Genomic DNA, 5,000 nt, shown 5'->3' on the forward strand with positions numbered 1-5,000 from the left:
CTGACCCCAACCCATGGGATCCCTTAAATCCACTTCCAGCCCTACCTTCCCATGTCTCATTCTCTGAGAACCCTGCCATTCAGCACATATCCGCTGGAAGATGGCATCCCTTGTGTCTGAAGAAAGGTCCCAACCCGAAACATCAGCTTTCCTGCTCCTCTGATGCTGCCTGGCCTGCTGTGTTCCTCCAGCTCCACACTGTGTTATCTCAGACTCCAGCATTGGCAGTTCTTACTACCTCCTTGTGTCTGCACCATCTTTAAAAGGTCACTGTGCACTGGCATTCCAAAGCTAATTGACAGACAGAATCTGAATATGGTAGAAAGGGGGAAGATAGTGCCACAATTCACTTACAGGGACCTGGAGTACCTGATGAATGGTCTGTGCCAACCAGGCCTCTGCCCTAAGGTTGCCATCAAATCAGTAAGATCTGCAGAGTGTGGAGGAATGACCAACAGTGCTACAATTTAGCATGGCCAATCCACCTGGCCTGCACATCTTTGGACTGTGGGAAGAAACCAGAGCACCCAGAGGAAACCCACACAGACACGGGGAGAATGTGCAAACTCCACATAAACAGTCGCCTCAGGGTGGAACCGAGCCTAGGTCCCCGATGCTGTGAGGCAGGAATGCTAACCACTGAGCCAGCATGCCGGCCATCACGTGGAAGCAAGATGAACAATGCATGAACATGGCATTGGGTCATGCTGATGCCTTTTGTCTTCCTCATGCAACATCGCTTTGTTGTGTGGCCTCAGTACCCAAAAGTCTATCTGTCAATGATCTGAATAGCCGTGTCTGTGACAGGAAGGTGCACACTGGAGGGACAATAGATTAGGACGACCAGGGAGTTCAGGCTCCTAGGTTTGTATCCTGTATACTAGATGGGTATAATGTTCTTTCCCTTTAAAAGCCCTCCCACATTGGTACTGCAGCCCTCTCTTACAGGTTGAGATATTTACCCCACCCAGACTGAGTGTGGTCACAGACACTTTCTTCCTCATTGCACAGTTTTAGTTTCCAGCACAATGGAAGGTGGCAGTGAGCATTCCTTGGTCAAGTGGCTTCCAGCCTCTGCCTGAACGTCCCCAAACATCCAGATCCCCTTCCTGGTAGCATATCCCATGAACCCACAGGCTTCATACTTCCTTAAGTCTCCATGCAATCCATCTGCACAGACTTTCACCTACCCACCTTTCACCTCCAGCCCCTGGCATATGCAGTCGTCATGTCAGGTACGGTCATTCACTGGTCCACCCATGAAGCCAGCCTGACTGTAGATAATACCCCTTAAGCATGACCCCATTCCCATCCATTTCCCATATCCTCCATTTACTAATATTGTTGCCCCCTTTGCATATGTAGTCCTCCCTTCCCAAAGCTTGCAGACCCCAGTCCTAAAATCCAACTTGCTGAGTATCATTCCCACGGCAGTGGTCATCATTGTTGCTCCTGACATCAAGGTTGGCCTTGCTGGAGTTCAAGTTCTATTCCACCACAAATCTGCCTTAGCCCAGATCCCATTGAGATGCCACCCCATAGTTTTAACGCATAACAGGAAATGCTAAAACATCTGCCAATATACTGGTTCAGTGAGTTGGAGGATCTAGTTAGTAGAAGGAAGGCACGAGATTTGACAGAGAACAGGATAAACAAGTTTTTTCAACAGAAATGTTGATGGTGAAATTTGATTGAAGCAGAAATACTATCAAATGTAAGAATAGGTTATGAAGATTTTGGTGACAGACAGACATTAATTAGGTTCGAGGCTGGTGAGAGAGGATGCTACCATCTCCCAAACTCCATTCTGACCAAGTGCGAAAGTGACGGACAATCTTTGCACCAATTGTCATCCTTATGTGGGCTCTTAATGCCCACTAAAGGAACCTCACCCCACAGCTACTGGGATTAGCCTAGCAGTAGGTTGGACGGGAGATAGGGTTAAGGTTACGGGGTGTAATCCATCATGTGTGGAGAATGAAAAGCACACTTTGACATGTTTGCTTGAAGGACATGTGCCTTGTCCTAAGACACTCGGTGCCTGATGAAGACATAGTTTATTGGATGGGTGGGTTACCGAGATCCACCTCCCAGTCCTTGATGCTGACACCCTCTCCATCCTTCCCCTTAACACTCATCCTGCTATCACTGAGCTGAGCCTGGGCCCCTCCTCAAGCTGGCCTTAGATAGTTGACTGTAGCTATTTCCTCCTCATTGGTGCTGCTGAATTCAGATCGCTAGTTGGTTGGCACCTTTTGGTGATTGGCTGCTAGTTCCTGGGGGAGAAGCATGGCACTGGCCTGTCGAGTGTTTGATTGGCATAAAGTGTGACAGACCTTCTCAAAAAGACATGACTCAGAGGTGTCAGTGATTCTGCAACTGGTGGACGAGACACCCATCCCCAGGACAAGATCCCAGCCATAGAAGCAGCAAAGTTGTCGTAGGAGATTTAGAGGCTATATGGAGGCTAAACATTGACATGGACTAGTGCGCTAATGTCTTTTTGTGTTATAATTTCTATGAGACGTACAGTAAATGCTGGACAAACATCATATCACCAATGAAGAGTAAAGGTAGATTCAGTGTGTATCTTTCATCTATATCAATTCTGATTTTATAATTCTCATCCTTGCTTTCAAATCCTCCATAATCTTGCCTCTCGCTATCTCTGTAATTTCTAACAGCTCCTCTGAAATATCTATGTTCCTCTAATCCGAGATCATCTCACTTTTAATCACTCCACGTAGGCCATTCCTTCAGTTGCCTAGGCCCTGCTCGGAAATACCTTCCCTTTAAAATTCTTCTTAACCTAACTTTTTGACTAAGCTTTTGGATATCTGACCTAATGTCTCTTTATGTGGCTCACTGTCACACTATGTTCCATAATGCTCCTGTGAAACAACTTGGAAAATACAATAATGTTAAAGGCACTGTATAAATATCATTGTCATTGATAGCCCCGTGAAAGAAGGTTGGCGCCTGCTAGCCTTCATAATTTGAGTGTCCTGAGTAGATTTTGAGGGTCAACCCTGGAGCCATAGGTCTTTATAAACATAAATTGTTTTGTTATTGATGAGGAGGACACATCTGAAAACCCAGAAGCTATTTTCTCTTCTCAGATGCTGAATAACTTGCTGAGTATTTCCAGCATTTTATATTTTTGCTCAAGATTCTCAGAAATTTCAGTTCCTTTTATTAATAGCCCTGTTGTCTATTGTCTCTTTAAAGCTGAAGTAAAGCTGCTGATTTGTTTATGGTTATTGTATTTCAGTAAAAGTTCTTACCAAATGGAAACATCTGCTACTCTAATAACTATAAGATTGGCCCAATTATCCAATTTCACTGAAATGTGCTTTGGATTTCCTTTTTTGTCCATAGCATTGTATATGTACATCTGAATACACAAAATGGAAGGAATTGCAATGCAGATTGTTCAATATTTGGACAAAAGATGTTTATCTTTAACAATATCTTATTCGGTAACTTTGGTATGGTTAACTTACTTTGCCACCAAATAAAACTTGTTTTAACCAGTCAACTGACTCCTGTGTCTGAGGCACCAAAGCTGAGGGGCATTAGAGGAATGAAAAATGATGAATGCTGAAGCTCGTTGCAAAGTAACAAGCAGTGTAATGTTGTTACATATCTCAGCCAGTACGTAAGTATAGTTTCAAGACACATGCTCATGACATGTGCACTGCATCATAGCATGTGTCATGAGGGTATAAAGGCCTTATACTCCATCTTACCTCAGATCACTTAAAGGATGACATTCTACTGGAATCATGCTGCTCTGTTTTAACCTAGTAGTTTAATGTTAGACCAGACAGTAGGGTATCTGGGAAATGTAACGTTTGTTTATAACAGTAAAAAATTAGGTCAGATTCTTCAATACCATGATATCCAAGCCCCTGTTCTCATATATTACAAAGGATAACATAAGCATTGCCACAACACCCTGTTGGAAGCAAAATTACAACCAGTAGAATGAATGAGCTTCAAGCTGGAATATCTAGCTGACAAACGGCTCACATGAGTGGAGTAAAATTTGTCCTACAAACCGCTTCAAACAAGAGCTGGCCTAAAAAGGGCTAAAATTAAAAGCAAAAATGTCAAAAAGAAATTTGACACAGAACAAAATGAGTGCAAACAAGTTCCTTTAAGCAGCTTTGTGAGTAGATGCTCAGTTCTAGCCATTCAATTTCTTATCGGCTAAATCAAGAAACACTTGCATGTAGCATGAAGATGGGAAATAGCATAATTTTTAGTCCAAGGATATTTCTTTGACCATTTACTTTCACCAACAGAAATTTGCATTGTACATGAAGAACCGAGCCTACGTGTCCACTCCCTAATGTATCCAATTGCACATTGTTAAGAGACAACGCAGGCAATTTTCCTGTTTGTCCCATATTGATAGTTCATTTCATACTGTCCTTCTGTTTGTCCCTTTATTGTCATATTTAATGATGAGCTTCTGACCACATATTCATGCCACAAAGATGCCTATTCCTACTTTTATAATACTTTCCATGCCTCAGTTCATCAGTCACTGACACTTCCATTTGTTACCCCTCAAACTTACTATTCTAATTTATTCCTGGACCTTTTAGCTACACCCTTGCCTTTGTAAGCTCGAAATCATGCAAACCTCTGTTGTCCTTTAACTCTCACTGAGTCCTATTTTCCTATTATCCCTGTGCTCACTAAGGTAAGTTGCCCCGCCTCCGGTAAAGGGGCAAGTTAATTTTAAATTATCGTCCATGCTTTCAAATTTCTTTCAAGTTTCACCTTTCCCTGGCTGTGTAATCTCCTCCAGCTGCACAACCCTCCAAGATATGTGTTTTCTAACTACAAAACACAGAATAAGCTTTATGTTGTTGTAGCCCTCGTTCTAAACCCTGTTCTTCCAAAGCAAGACTTGTCTGCTGACAATACTAAACCATATTTTTACAGAAATGATGCATCATTATTCCCATAAGTGCCAGTAGGTGGCAGAG

Source organism: Rhincodon typus, chromosome 11 (assembly GCF_021869965.1).
Source record: "Rhincodon typus isolate 14 chromosome 11, sRhiTyp1.1, whole genome shotgun sequence".
In the NCBI taxonomy this organism is placed as follows: Eukaryota; Metazoa; Chordata; class Chondrichthyes; order Orectolobiformes; family Rhincodontidae; genus Rhincodon; species Rhincodon typus.